Here is a 17,348-nt window from a genome sequence, read left to right on the forward strand (position 1 = left end):
TCACACCATTTGGTATGCTTCGGTCGTTTTTTTTTTACAACTCGTCATGAGCTTGCATTTGGACGCGTTATTTATCGCTTGTTGTAAGACCCAATGAGTATTTATTTGAAATACTGAAGCGATGCGACCTACACGGGCTGAGTTTACAATTCGTTCTTTGATGCTTTCCAAACGTCCTGATCACAATCGTATATCAGCTTTCATAATATTAATTACACAATTTCATAATGCGTTGATCACAGCAAGCCGTGTGAAAGCGTGATGAATGTTGTAAACGTGGCTCGGACCTATGATTAGTGCAATTATCCTCGCCTCGAGTAATAATGGCAATTTTGAATGTCGGAGGGACTGTCGCTGACGTTGATTACATTTATATGCGCTTCGTGGATAAAAAACTCTTCTTAATGGCTACTCTAAGCACCATACAATGCTTTTAAAATGATAGTATTCATTGAACCTAAATTAAGACAATATTAATAATCCCTAGCTCGAAGCAACCACAGTTTACCTGCCATTCCGATAGATCTGAAGCAGATAAGTTCGGCAAGCCGCCGACGACTTGTTTGAATTACATTTTTATTCTTTGTCTACAGCATATCTTTCGAGTGCTTGATATGCAGGGGTCGAAGGGGGAGCTCGCTCAGATAGAAATCCAGAAGTAAATGGTCAAGCTAAAGCCTGTTCGCACAAACAGCATCAAAATTGTATGGTTTATAATATACATATATCCGAATATAATGATGCTAGCAGTCCGGTTGGCCGAGTCGGGCTGAGACGCGAGACTGCTGACAAAAACCTCGTGAATCGTGAGAACAACTCATGCTCTGTACTCAAACAAACCTGTTTTATATGCGCGGACAATCAGTACAAGGTACGTTTCAAGAAATTGCATTTTTTAACTTTGTATTGACGCACGGTTTATGAGCTCTATACAAATATCTACATTACCAAAATGTGTGCGAATCTAAAAGGTTCACCCACCAAAAGCAGAGCTACGACCTGTCGGATAATAAAGCAATGTTGTAATGCTTTCCATGCTTTATGTTTTATAAAAGTCACCATTAGAGTTGGTGACCTAGATTAAAGAGGAGCTCAGAGAAGGGTTCGGGGGTCGCATAGGTTAAGTCGCGCAGGACCCCGCCAGGCACGGCGCCGCATGCGCTACCGAATATATTAATTCTGCGGCTTAACTAATAACATCGTAAAAAGAGTCCCGAGTATTTATTTAGTTATACGTAAGACAGTGCAAGTCGCAACTTTATGGCCTACTCAATTGCCAAAATATGCTGGAACGCTTGGAACTATAAGTTTTCGTCTGCAGCTAAAAGCTGTCCTCCTACACCAACCAAGCTTCACGACCTCTATTTTCATACAGACTGTCACCACCTCCACCGTTACGTAACACAATAATCATTCAGTTTGTCTGCAACAGGTTCTTAAACGTGGGTTTCTATACTTTCTATCAAGTTGGCGAGTGATCTAGTAGGGGTGGCAAATTATCATCATCTCACTAGCAACTTTGGTGGTAGTCTGTCCACTGGAATGGTTTACGAACAGAAGATTCACTTAAAATCATGTGTTAATGGCCACTGTGTATTTGTAGACCATTATAAAATGAGAGGAAACGCTACGCGTACTTCCTTTTTTTTTCAAATCAAATTCCAATTTTGACGTATGGCAGGTAGTGAGTTTACATGTTAAGAGGTCGTCTATCCATGACAATATAAAATGAGCAATATGTGACGAGGGCGGCGCGGCGCAGTGACATCATAGTAATGTCACCTTGTCGTAAGAAGTGACCCGGCGCAGTGCACGCCTGGCGAGTGCTGCGCGGGCCCGCGCCGCGCCCTAATCGATATTGCTCACAAGTTCTCAAATAACCGTTATGAAGCATTGCAGCCAACATTTATGGATCCATAATCCATTAAAGTTGGTTGATAAGAATGACAACTATTTATGTTTATTGTTGTGAGAGTTTTCTTAAATAACTACATCGATCTAGTGATTTACCAACGTTTAAAACTCAATCTGTAAAAAATTGTATTGCCTACTAAGGCAATACAATTTTTCCCTTTATCCTAATATTTATTTTAACCTTAACATTAAACAGTACTGAATGGCATATCAAATTATGAACCAAACTTCTTGCGATGTTATTCATAAACAAGCAAAGCATACATTGAAATCATAGTATCTCGCGATCGTGTCAGGTGTACCGCTAGCCGACGTGACTGTAGCGACTGCAGTTGTAACAATATTATCATACATATCTAGAGGTGAGATGACATCATAGCGTCCGAGAGTTGTGCAATATCACAAACAGGCGCCGCTGGATTGTAAGCATAGAGACCGAATCCAAGCTTATGTAAGGAGTGCGAGGGGCCGCGCCGCGCCACCCCGCCATAAATATACCCGTGATACAACACACGCCGACCATCAATGTCCGATATTAGGCGCACACGCAACATGTACGCGAGCGCTAACACCTAGACATGAATCACTCCTAGTTTAAACAACGCGCCTCGACCAACACCTGAACATCTTGTTATTGTTAGCTTATCCTGCGTTCCAAACCTGAACCAGAACTTATTTACTAGTACTACTGGCAAGGGCAAAAAACCTCGTTAAGTAAGGCGTTTCGGTAGAACGGACACTCAACAACACACTTATGCAAATAGCGCAAGGACAATACAAAAACAAATGAAGTGACACATGAACAGATGTACGTAGATAAATATTATAAGCTGAGTGAACGTCGGCGAGTAAAACGATCGCTATGAGCAGTGGTGCGGAGGTGAAAAGAACCGAGGAAAACGAAAACTGCAAATAATTCATGTACAGGAAACAAGCGAGTCGACAAGAAAGCTGTTCGCTATAAAGTGGCCAAATAAGTAGCGGCAGGAACACGGACAGGCAATCAATGGGCCGGCGGCCGCCGCTCGCCGCACGCAGGAACTCATTTCTCTGCAGTCGAGTTAAAAGCGGCTGTAATTCATTGAAATGCAGGCGAAATCGTGGCGGTTGCACGCTTTTGTATACAAAGCAATACATAAGTCTCATTGAAAGTGACGTGGCCAACTGGTCACGGTCTGAAGAAAGCGCGTTCATAACGAATTCATGCAGGAACATAACGTTCACAGCAATTGATCGAACCCATTCGATGCAATAACGCGCATGTAACAAACGTCAGTGAAATGAAACAAGCACAAGCGTGGACCGCAGCGCTCACGTCATATCTAAACATGAAGGCTGTGTTATTGTTGATGTAGGTATCATCTAAGGGTACAATACTGAGGAGTATTAAACGTTATTTATTTATGTAAGTTTTCCATTATATGATAAGTCATGCAGGATGCTTTAAATAAATTTAATGGATATGCATTCCGAGAAATCCTTCGAAAAAGACGTGAGTGCCAAAATGTCACCGGCATCAACACAAGCGTGCCGGATATTTTAGGAACATTCAATCTCCAAAAATATAAAGGTAAACGAACGAATCGTAAATGACGCTACCGGGACGCTGCCCACCTAACTACTTACAACACTCTGAATCAATTTGTCAGGGGAATTACGTTTACTTACCCACCTACACAATTTAAGGACAAATTCTATTAGACAATAAATGTGGCCATTAAAACGTCCGTATGATTAAAACACAAATCTTGTTTATGCGATTTACAACTCCGATTTAAATGGATGCGCAAATTAGCTGGATAGCTAGATATTAAATAGACTAAGACAGCGGCTGCGACCACACCAACGCCGAATTTCTGAAGTGATATCGTGAGCTCCTACGAAGGCAACAAAGACCGGTTCCCACTTTAATAAATTCTGAGTAATCAACGACAAATATTTGATAAGTGACGTCGTCAACCAAGGTCAATCTCTAATGATGTAACCGCAACAACAATAGACATGGCTTAATTTATACGTTTTAGAGGCGACTAAGTCAGTCCGCGGCAGACCTCAAGTCGAGATGACATCATGATAACGTGGCTGAGTGATAACGAGTGGAGCTCGCGGAGTAATCTGCGTTACTCACGGCAGGACAAGTGCTACAACATACAACTATTGCGAACCTTTCTTAGCCTGCTTCTCCTTGTCTCGCGCTTTCTTGTCTCTCCTTTCACGCTCCTGCTTTTCCTTCTCGAGGCGTTTCATTTCCTTCTTTATTTCTTTCTCGCTCTTCTTGGACTTGGTGTCGTCGATTTTCTCGGACAGGATGAAGGTCCCCTTCTGGTGGACCTTCGTGTCCGCCTCTTCCTTCGGCCTCATCGTGGATCACTAACGCGTGGCACTATTAACTCACACAAGGATATTGTAATTTTAGTAACAGAATCCCCTGTAAATGCACTCTCTTAGAATTTATCTCGGCGTTTCGTTAGCGTAAATAATTTTAATTCGGCACAGAGCGGGTGCTGCGATCGTCAACGCTTTATCGTACACGTAGCTACGACCGATGCTCGCTATTGGCGAAACGGTATCGAAATTATCACTAGCACTCTTGAACGATTTCAAAAGCAAAGTGCGCGATGATACGCAGAGCGCGGGCTTGTGGCGTGGCCGAGACGCGCGGAGCACCGACCGTGACTGAGCGCGCGCGAGCACTGCGCCCCCCGGCCTCGGCGCGGAGGGCGACGCCGCGCGCCGCCGGCGCAGCGCCGGCCAGCGCCAGCGCCGCCGCGACGCGTGCCTCAAACTCTATAAATAAGCCTCACTTCCTATACAGCATAAAATCAAAAGACGATTTATGGCCATTGAACCCATGAAAGCTTTCGTGCCCGATCACCGACTGCAATCAGCGCTTTCATATTTACAAACGCCACTTTCGTTGCCAAGGACAGACGGAACAAAAAAACACAAAAAACTTTATTTCACAAATCGATTTTTATGGTGTTACTAGAACACGCAACTTATAACCTACATAATTATGTTAGTAGCACTTAGGCAACCTAGCTAAGTCTGATAGTAAATGCCCAATTTTGGAGTAGACTGATAGATTCATGTATATCTAGAAAAATCTCTAACCATCTCTTCAGAAATTGCAGAAAATCTCATGCACATGATGCATGTACTGGAAATATCGTCTCTTTTTTGTAAATAGCGCTGCTCTGTAGAAATTTATTTATTCTTTGAACCTAGATATTGTTTGGTAAATCAGATTTCGAATTAAATATACCCTAGGTACTATTAATCTAATCGGAAACTAAACATGTTTACGATTAGATGTTTTGGTGTTCATCATCCATCTGAATATCGTTAGTTTGTATCCGACGAAACTGTTTTATATTTATAGATATTCTTATCAAATTCACTGAAGCTAAGCATCGTTAACATCGAACAAGGTCGTGATAAGTTAATCCGCAACTTGTTGTCCTCACGAATTCCGGCTTCGACGTACTAAAAACATTATTATTGACATAATCACACATTACGTCATGTCATGATAATCTAAAAGGAATTTAGATGAATTAAATTCAGTCCAAGCACACGAACAGGCATAAAATACCAAATCAGACTTCGTAAGTGTGTCTAAAAGTGCACTTTGGGACAACGTTTTGATATTCCAGTTTATTGGAGAAGTGTGTATTATAAGTAAGTATAAAGCTTTCGTGAAGACAGGAGCGAAACGAGACACCGGTAAAAAGCGGTCGCTCCCAGGAGCTGGAGCGTGTCCGGTGCACGAGCGCTGCGGCGACAAGAGCGCGCCGCCCGCACGCCGACCACGAGCGAGAGCGATGGCAGACCGTGGCTGGAGAATTGGATTTTTTGAGTGTCAACAATGAATTGTCATTATTAACAAAATAGCAGATGTCATTAAATCCATAAACTAACTTTTTTGCAAGTCTGGAAGAGGAACTTCTCGAAACAAGTAGTATTTTGACACGACGTTATTAGATATATCAAAACATGCTAGAAACCGTGCATTCGGTATCATCATCATCATCCGAACCCTTTCCCAACTAGTAGTTGTAGCGGATTCAGCTAAGTACCAATGTTACAAGGAGCGACTGCCTATCCGACCTCCTCAACCTCAACCTACAACTGTGACCCATATTTTAACGTGCCTTACGAAACACGGAGGAACTCGTTATGACAAAGATGGTCACTCATCTACGTACCAAACGCGTCAAGCGTAGGTTTACCTGTGACCAACTGTCACTTATGCAGTTATATCAATTGAAATCAATGGTGTAATAATGCTTAATAACAGATCAATCAAAACCTAATAAATTAATCATTAAGGAAAGTTCAAGTTCTATGGTGCAGTAGTTATATTTCGCTTGTACTAAATAATAAATGTTCGCGCCACGGGTGTGAGGAGGTACGCGCAGCTCGCGACGGGCGTGATTAGCACCGCTTACCCTGGTGATAACACGCCGATAACATGCACCAGCGCAGAACACTAATCAAATCAGCAAAACGTCAATTATCATTGTTAGCACCTCTGCATTGTACATGCACCCATTACAACACATTTAATGGATTATATTTCCTAATCTAATATATAAAATTCCCGTGTCACGATGTTAGTTACCGTACTCCTCCGAAACGGTTCGATCGATTTTTATGAAATTTTGTATACATATTGGGTAGGTCTGAGAATAGAACAACATCTATTTTTCATACCCCTAAGTGATAAGGGTTGCTCATACTAAAAAAATATATTTTATTTTTTGGACGAAACTTTTTGTTTTTATTTTTTTATAATGTGTCAGAAAAAAATACATACGACTAGAAAAAAAATATTAGGCAAAACAACGTTTGCTGGGTCAGCTTGTATATTATAATAATTGAATTATATATTTTAACTGCCTTAGTGGCACCACGAACGCAAGCAGCTAGGTTATGAAGTACTCAACAAACAGATAAAAATCGCACACAAGTTAGGATCGTGAATGTTAAATATGAGCTGAATGAAAGCTGAGTAAGAGGCAACGCGCCGCCTCCGAGAGAGCGGACCGCGCAGACCTTCGATTAGCGTGTAATTAAATCTGACTAAGGAAAGTTCCTTTCCGGATAAGCTTGATAGACTTTTATTGCAGCCCAGTGCATTTACCGAGACCTAGTTAAACATTAACTTTATAGTATCTTGAAAAAAATATATCAAAACTTTCTTTCAGTAATTCTTTATTTGTAAATACAAACTGCCTACTATGCATTAAGCCTTACTTCCTTACTAATATTACAAACGCGAAAGGATGTGTTAATGTTTGTCACTCTTTCACGCAAAACCTACTGGATGGCTTTAATGAAACTTTACAATAATTAGTTGACATGACCCAAAAAAATCCAAAATCGACCATTGTTCTGATGTTGGGAGCAACCGCTGACAAAGTTTCAGCTTTTATGAAATAACGTCGGTCTGGGGTCTACGGGCTCTTACTCAAGTAAAATAAAGTAAATAAATAGTCCTTGAAAAAAGTCCGCAACAGTAAAGCCAAAATAGTGAAACAACAATAGAATAGCATATAGCAATAGAAATTGATAATTTATTTTAAATGCACAATTTGGTTGCAACAAATTGACTCCTAAATAAAAATTTATACTTTTATCACTTCTGGTGTGTCATAGTGTAAGTTCTTTTCTACGCCATGCTAATATTATTATATACTCTGGATACTCGAAATACTTATCATGCGCAGACAAAGTCGCGGGCAACAGCTAGTAAAAGAGGAATTGATGAATATTATAAACCAATGATTTAAAAGTCATTTCCACGGAGTCCAAGTCTTGCTGGCTGAGTGGGCAGGTGTTAAGAATACACTCTTACAAGGCCTTGCCAACGCGGCAGCGGTGCCCATTACTGTTGTGGGGAGTCGCAATAAAGGAATGCGGGCGACATAAAGGAGCATCAGTCCACTGAGATATGAATAGTCAATGAGCAGAATACGTTACATATTTGCACTAAATGTATCACGTGCCGCAGCCCGCTATGGCGTGAATGAAAATAAACATACAAACACACGCACGCATTCCTCTGCCGCTTCGACATCTACTATTTGCGCATCTTGTGGTAAAACGAGAGACTGGAAGTCGACCTCTACACGAATGGTAAAGGCTAGGAAGACGATTAATATTGCTTAGGAAATTCTATTCGGTTTTGCAAAAAAACATATCGTATTGCTAACTAGCTGTTGCCCGCAACTCCGCCCGCGTCGAAATGAGTTTACTGCGCGCGATGGGTCCCGTTTCTGTGGGAATGCCGGGATAAAATGTAGCATTCACCACCCTTTAACATCAAAATCCCAAAAACCGCTGTGCCCATTATTAATTATTTTTAAATAAACAATGTTTAAGCCAAATTTCAGAGCCGTATTCCATCACAAAACAGTTCTATACGAACTTTGACCCTACTAAAACCCTTTGCGTTAAAAAGTATGCGTCCTATGTCCTTTCTCAGGCTAGTAGCCTATTCGTGTATCAAATTTCATTACAATCGGTTCAAAAGCCGTAAAACCTAAAAAATATTCATATATAACAAACTAGCTGTTGCCCGCGACTTCGTCCGCGTGGTTAGAAGATATAAGTTATGAATTATATGTGCCCTCCTATTAGTCGCAACGTGATGGTTTATAGCCTAAAACCTTCCTCGATTCATCATCTATTGAACACAAAAATATTTTTTCAATTTGAACCACTAGTTTAAGAGATTAGCGCGTTCAAACAAACAAACAAACTCTACAGCTTTATATATTAGTATAAGAATAACATCAACAACATAAACAAATATGCATCTTTTTTTTTTTGGATATTTGAATCTGGGTTTATCTTGCAACTATAATGTTTTACCGTCTCGTTCACGACAAATGATTTAATTGAGTAGAGCGGGACTGCTTTTACTAAACTATGTGTTCATTAGGCCTCTCAACAGCACTTTTTAAATTTCAAAGAATAATTACCAAGACCCATATTCGACCACCCTTCGGTTCTTCGCTTCCAAGTGCTCTTGGCAGGAGACGGAACGGCGCAACAAACTCAGAATACAGATACCGTGTCAGATTAAAGAATATTTGAGGTCGATATAAATCACTATGAAAGTAAACCATTATTTACTGAAACCAAGGTCAGCATACCGACCAGTCATGGCAAGCAGCACAAGTTCACGACCATGACGCAAGGGTCAGCCATCAACTCCCTCGCCATATCGTGCAGAAGGTGATCCTAATACCTGAACACCTCAATGTGCGCACTGCCATAAATCTCCATACTGACTAAGAGGATGGATAAAGCATAAACCACGAATTAAAACATGGGCTCCCTTGAACCGACTTCCGAAGCAGGACACTGCATATATGTGTCATCCACATAGGTAAAGCCGCGTGAAGAAGCTAGTTTAAGTATAAGCGGATTAAACCTATGTTAAGTTAGTGACGTATTGATTTCGGAGCCAGATAGTGTCATGTGCATGTGTGAAGGTCTGCGCGGCCGCGTCCAGCTATATACGGGCACTTCCGGGAGCGCCGACCTGCGTCCCGGGACATTTCGCCGATGACTAGACACGTTTCTACATACACACTTGTCACTTCATCACTCCCAGATATGGTGGCAAATGTTCTTACTAAGACTACTAACATGCTAGAACCTAGTTACGATAGGTTCTAAAGCGAGAGTCAGTAGTGTGATGAAACATTTCAAGTAATTTGCGATATTCCAAGACTTACACTTCGTGAGCATGAGCATAGTAAACGGTCACCCGATAACTAAAATGTTACACCATTTATTCAAGGGTTAAAGCAAATCGAAACTTTTTTTAAGTAGGCTAGTTGAAAGAGTGGATTAATAATGACTGTGAGTTGAATAGTAATACCCCGTTGAGGTGGTTTCTGAACCTGTCGAGAAACCACTTCGACGGGCTACGATTGCACGACGGGATACAGCGTTATGATTCTATAAGATGTTACAAGCGGATTCGCTAAACGAGCTAATTTCATGAAAAATTGCAAGAGTGACGCGCAAACTGCTGGTGACGGGCTACGAGCCTACTGCTCTATAAGTACTGTTATCAATTTAAGTTATTAAAGATTTGAATTACTTACAGGAAAAGCGTTACCATCATTCCATAACTAATAATCATCAAGTAATTCAACTTGATCATTTTGTCTCGTCCACACGTCTTTTCCTGACCATAACGAGGTATCCCAAAAAATGTAATATAGTCTGTATGTAAAAATAAAAACACTTATATTGTGTTTTACCGATCAGAAAGATCGCACACAACAAAACGGTCTACATTACGCGTATTATGGTTTTAACTGTAATATATGTATGTATTTAATTAAAAAATATCGATAAACAAATTAATTGAAATCGAACGTGAACCGAAACCAGTTTCTACTAGATACGCTGCCTCAGCTGCCGACTACATCGAAATTCTAACGCCTGTAACATACAATGAGCGGTTTGTGAAAACAGTAGCGCGCCGCGGAGACCACATAGAGCATTGTATAGCGCAGCGAAATCCTTATCACTGGGGACGTGGGCGCGCGGTGTGGAGAGCGCAAGTTATCTTATCATAAAGCATTTCATAGTTACTTGGTGATTGCTTAACAACCAATCGCATAGGTTTTGAGAAACATATGAAACGAGCATTCGACCTACATAGATACATTATGTAAGGCGGTTGTTTGGTTGCACTGATCTAACCCCGGTTAACGGCTAGCACCACCAAAGTTTGCGAACATTATGTTGGCGGGCGTGGGACCCCAAGACAACGCGTATGTCATGCATGAAGTCTATACGTTGTTGTCCTCCTTACTTCATCGCGTAGGTATCCTTATTCTAGCCGAGCCCGCATGAGTGGGCGAGACTCCCAACTAACAAATACCGACATAAGCACGCGCTCACTTGATCAATAGAGACATTACCTAGAACAGTATCGTGTTCGTCTATCTAGTCACACATACCTACTAATAATTAACATCCAGGTCGAAGCGCAGCTGCTCGCTGCCCTTTTTAAACAATCACTCTATTAGTTTCAAAGCTTTATAGAAGTCACTTTTAATTGAATTAAAAAATTGCCGTATGTGTATAAAATTACATTGAGTATACTTCCTTCTTACAATGAGTAAAAATTATACACAACCATAAAAATCTAAATAATATTAGATTTCTATGAACACAACTTTTTTTTTATTTGAATTGGACGTTAGTCTCTTCTATTAGCTCGTACTTTGGGAACACTACAATAATTAGACAACGGGGTCCATTACGTAACTCGACACGAGAGGCGATAATAGCAGTAGGCCGACTACTTTCAAAATACACTACCTCTATACTTTACAATGGAGAGTTTATTTCATAGCCCTAAAGTTGACAGAATGTTACGATGTTACGATTGTTAGAAAAATAAGTTTTGTTCTAAAAGGAGGCTTCGTAGGGTTTTTTTATAAAATATTTTTAAATCTTATCTTATCTTAACTTAAATAATATTATGAATGCGAAAGTATCGCTGTGTCTCACTTTGAGGCCAAAACGAGACACAGCGATACTTTTGCATTCACAATGTTAGTATGGATCTCAGCCACGAGGACAAAGTTACGAAGCTTGCCTCATCGAAATTGGATATCTCACAGAGCATAGATTTTGGTAATCCTATAAACTACTTGCAAACAATGACATTAGTTAATGTAATTACATATTAAATACAAAATATCGCCGTGAACAGCGACTCAAGCCTAGTGGAGCCGCAGCCACCGGTCTCCCGTGCTTGATTCATCATAAAGTAGCGTTTCAGCATTTGAGTATAGCAAAATTAGTCGGTCTCGTTAATATTGATACACGCAAAAGACTGAGCTTTATGGACACTGGCCGAGCCTCGCTCGCCTTCACCTACTTTGAAATTCGTAATTAAGCTGACTGTGACTCATCGTAACGTTATGGGCCATAAATTCACGTCCACACGTAAACCTGATCGTGGCTCTAGCTACTTGACCACTCGCGCGTTGACCGACGAAAGCAAAAGTATTTAATTAAACGGTTCATATCTCTCATAAATATTCTAGAGTTAGTTAAATCCAAGTTGTGTCCGAAAATGTTTTGACCAAAACATCATAATGAACTTACAAGCTTGCGCCAGCAACTTGATAGCGACGTTGTTCTTTGATGGATAAAAATCAGTCAAGTGCATCGTGGGACGTGGAGTGGTTCGATCTTAAATCACCTGATCATAGTTTAAATATTGAATCTGCACTTGAGGGTCATTCTTATTTCAGAACATTATTCAATCTTCACTCAGCTGAATCGAGATTCAAATCGCGTCCCAAGCAGAGAATATGTCTTGTCTATGAATCAGACTGTCTTCGTTTATAAATGTATCTTTCCCGAAATTCTGGTTCAACATACGCAAAATAAGAATTTAGTTTCAAACCGAATAAATAATTATATTTTGATTTAAAGACGATTACTTTTTTAACTGTAGGTTTTATTTAAAATCTTAAATAAATTATTGTTAAATAACGTTGCATAACGTTAACGTTTAATAAATATCGTTTAATAAATTATCGTAATAATCAAACTCTTCAAAAATATCCATTATTTCTATTACAACACAATTATTTGTTTAACTCAAAGGGAAATCTCTGCTCAAGCGCGGTGTCGACCACACTTGAGTAATCACACATCCAATCTCTACTTGAGTAGTAATTTAGAACTGACTTAGAATAAGATCTACACTCAGCTGAACTATGATCACCGAATCTATGCTTGAGGAGCGTTCTAAAATGAAATCTCAACTCAAATCTAGTTTTAAACAGAGATTAGGACTTGAGTAGCCAGAAGGCTACTCTTAGGTCCGTATTACAGAAGTAATACGGACCTAAGAGTTTCGTAAAAATAGGCTATAGAAAAGCAAAACTAAGAACTAAGTCCAGGAAGTCTGAGGAAGCAAGTGTTTGATGACCAGGATAGACCAGGATGTATGTATAAAGAACGTCATATCAAACCCAATTATTGATTGAATATGCTAAAAGCAACAGGTATTACGAACACCTACTAAATTGTACTTAACTTCAATATAAACTGTCAAGCTCTATTGTATTTAGCAACTCACCCTGGCTTCGCACGGGTGCAAGCTGACAACTTTCAGAGCTACGGGCAACGCGCAGTCGCGCATGCACAATAAATACTTTCTGCGGAGTTTTGTTAAGACTCTGGATGGTTCAAAGGTTCTCTACCTTATTTTCTCAATACTCATTCTTTATTATAGCCTTCCATATGTTAATACAGGTGTTGCATATCTTAGGATATAGCCTTAAGTAAGGTAGAGAACCTTTGTTTTTAATAGAAAACTTGTTACGGTTAACGTATTTACTTCGATAAGGACATATACTATACTAGCTACTGCCCGCACCTGACCATAAAATCAGGATTATACTACCCTATGCGTTCATCTATAGCGAATATATAGTCTGTCTGTATGTCTTGCTTTTATGCCAAATCTACTGAATCAATTGTAATGAAATTTGGTACTCAGAGTCTAGAGCGAGAGAAAGGACAAAGGCTCCTTGCTCCACCAGATTGGTTTCAGACGAGTACAGGCCCCTCTTCCCCACTGGGCACACTGGGCACGTGCCCAGGGCCCCGCGATGGATTGGGGCCCCCAAATTTAGTCCCTACTCTACTCTCGAATGAAAATCAGTTTTAATAAATGCACACCGACTCTGGTTAATTCGTTACACTTTTGTATTTTTTTTATAAATGTTGAGCAAAAGTTGATGGACCGGGATGGTTGGCGCTCTTTGGGGGAGGCCTACGTTCAGCAGTGGACGGCGATAGGCTGAGATGATGATGATGATGATGAGCAAAAGTTTACAGAACAAGGATCGCGTAATTTTGATTCGTAAGGGACCTGTTTATTTTCAAAATAAAGATTCTGTAGTCTCTGTGGCATCCAGAACTACAAAGATAGCAATAGATCAGTAACCAGATATTTTAATAAAGAACTATTTATTCGCAGATTGCAGAACAATGAAAACGTCGAAATAAAATGGTTGCTGTATTCGCCTTCCAAAAACTCTGTATTTTGTTTTTCATGCTGCTTCTATAATCCTTCTGATTCAAATTTGTGCTCGCAGTGTGGATGTGACTGGAAGCACATTCATCAAATAATTTTATCACATGAAAATAGCCCCACACATAGACAATCTATGATTAAATGTGAATTGTTAGAAAACATCGATTTTGAAGATGTGATTAACGATTTTGCTCAACTCAATTCCAGGAGGGTACCTCTTCAATCAGCATAGAAACTTATATAAGGTGGATGATAGTTGATTAGTGGGATTACATTGTATTATCTATTCATTATATCTGATATAACTGTGAAGAAATAAAAGTAAAGCTCAACTATGCACATCTAATACTACTTATTCTAACACAATTGTGCTTTATTCTTTATGGTCATCGCCATGGGGGTTCCATTATAAGTAATGCCTCTAAGAAATGTTGGCAACTAACTGTGCAATGTGTTCTAGACTCGTATTTAAATATTCTTTATTATATCTATTGTACAACACGCGATCTAGACCTTTGACTGACTACTACTCGTCACGAACCAGACAATTGTTTATTTTGCCGTGCCTAATACTTACTAAAGTCAATGGACTCTTGATAATGTATATAGTACCTTTGGAAAACGTTTTTGGTTTGCTTCTTCTTAGTCTTAAGGGTATAATTTTGACATCTAACTTAAAGAAAATGCTTTCAAAATTTTACATAATGTTTTTTAGTTCTTAATATTATTTATTGCTTTCAGGATACAGACAGACAGTAAAATATAATAGTCGGGAAGGTTCAAAGCAGACGCATTTTCTAATGGAGTGTCCGATCAACCACATTGAGTTTGAAACATTCTTCTGACAGACGTGATCACGTTCGTTACTGCGTTATCCTCGTCAACAAGCACTTGCTTTCTTATTAATCCTGGATATCGTTCTTTGATTCACAGTGAACTGGGGTGCTGAGATTATCGTTGCTTTTCTTTATCGTACGTCATTGTTTACAGTCGGGAAAAAAACACAAATTTATTTTCGCTAGATTCAAAATCTAGTGGACTATCTAGCTTATTAAATCCAATATTCTTATTAATCCAGTAAATCTAAGTAAGAAGGACCGAGTTTAGCGCGTAACGTAGCAATCCCGACAGTCACACGGCCGACATGGCTCACATTGCGGATATAAGGTATGTAAGATAGTTCCTCTTTAAGGCAATTAGATATTCAGCAATAGGGTATTTGACTAAATCTAATAAGATAAATCCGTTTAGTTCGTCAGACAGTTTTCCCAAAAATAATGAAATTGTGTTTTTCAATTTATCATATCACTAGCTGTTGCCCGCGACTTCGTCCGCGTGGTTAGAAGATATAAGTTATAATTTACCTGCCTTCTATCTATCTTGTAGGATTCAGTCAGCGTTTGCAATGTAAGCGCAAAAAATGTGTTTTTTTACGACCTCACATTAGAAACCTCAAAAATTGTAGCCTATGTGTTATTCTGATGTATAAGCTATATTGTGGTAAAGTTTCATTCAAATCCATTCAGTAGTTTTTACGTGAAGGAGTAACAAACATCCATACATCCATACTTACAAACTTTCGCCTTTATAATAGTAGTAGAATTAAAAAAGTAAGGAAGATTAAAAGCACTAAGATGATGAAATATGTATATGTGGGGCTAGTAAAAATCACTTGCTACTAAAAAGCTTTCTGGTAAGTGACGTCACACGAGATTATTATCATATACCTTATTGGCATGATCGTTTATATTTAGGTGTCGAGGTCGCGGGACCCGCCTTGTACTGGGTGTAGCAATATGTAATATAGCATCCGGTGTAACCGGAGCAGGCGGCGGAGCATACGATCCGGCGACACCGCCGTCACCGGACACCGTGCCGCTCCACCGGCAGCGCCGAGGGCGACCGACCCGACCAAGACGCCGCCCGCGCTCTCATTCCACTCCGACTGGACCAGAAGCCGCGGCTTCCCATGCTACTCGTGCAAGCGCCTGTTGCACTTGTAGCCAGGCTTACTTTATTATTGCATGACAACATTTGGCATGTTTTAATTATACCAGATTTTCTAATTAGGTCAATTTTGAATTCACTTATTACGAATGAATGACCTTTATGCAAAGTATTTGGTGAATCATGAAAATAATCACACTGAACAAATATGATAGGTGTTATCTGCAATCACTTCAGTGCCCTTGTTGTTATAGCACATTGTAACATAAGCAACTGCTAATTGAAGTGAATATGCACTGATTACAAGCACAGATACACAGTCACAGCTGACAGACATTTACTTGCTTGTGTGAACCAACATCATGAAGACAAACTTATATTCACAGGTATATTTAATGTAGCAAGTCATTTATAAATAACTTTCGGTTTGGATTTCACTAATTATACTGTTTGCTTTATATTTAAAAAAGTGTCTCCTGGAGGAGATCAGAAACCCACTAAATAATATGTCACATGTTTTGATTGATCTATCTCATTTAATCTATCATTATCGGGGATGATTTATGTATTTCTAAGCAGCTCTTGGTATAAAGGTTGAATGGTTTAAGGAAACTAAAATATTTGTACCTGTACACACCATAGTAATTAACATTAGAAATAAGTTAAGTCTTTGTTTAGGAAACTATGAGATTTCTGTGAACAGGGTATGAATGCTATGTTGTACATGTGACTTGAACTATGCAAGCCAATTGGATATTTTTGTTACTTTTCGTAAAAAAAAAACAAGTGTTTTTATTTAGCAGACGATTGTTATAAGGCGGTGTCGGCGCTCGGACGCCGGCGGCCGCGGTACAAGGACGCGGCGTTTAGCACTCGCCGATGTAACCACCTGGCGAGCCTCCGCTAAATACTTAACACTTCTTGCCTAACGCTCTTGGGTACGCTTCGAGTTTCAGGCCACACTATATCAGAGCTTAGTCAGCTTACAGAATTTCAAGTGAACGTTTCATACAAAAAATGTATTATGCATGTATAAAAAAATTATGAAAAGAAACGATCACATAAAAATATTAGAACAATATTAATAAAAGTGAACAATATGAAGAAAGAAAGCAATTTAACCTCACCGTCGAAATAACGACGCATGAGAAAAATCGATATTTCCACCAATAAACAAGTAGCCGTCAAAGTAGACCGTTCTTAGAAGAATACAGTCAGAAAAATAATATGTTAAGAATAGTTAATGTCGAAAATCGCTGTAATTGCGGTATAATCAAGGAAATAAAAGCAAAACCAATAAATTGCCGGCGCACTTACCCATTTTGATCCGCTCGCTAGCCGATACCGTCGATCCAAAAGTTTACTTCAAATATATTTTTTTCATCGT

This window comes from Trichoplusia ni, chromosome 1 (assembly GCF_003590095.1).
Source record: "Trichoplusia ni isolate ovarian cell line Hi5 chromosome 1, tn1, whole genome shotgun sequence".
In the NCBI taxonomy this organism is placed as follows: Eukaryota; Metazoa; Arthropoda; class Insecta; order Lepidoptera; family Noctuidae; genus Trichoplusia; species Trichoplusia ni.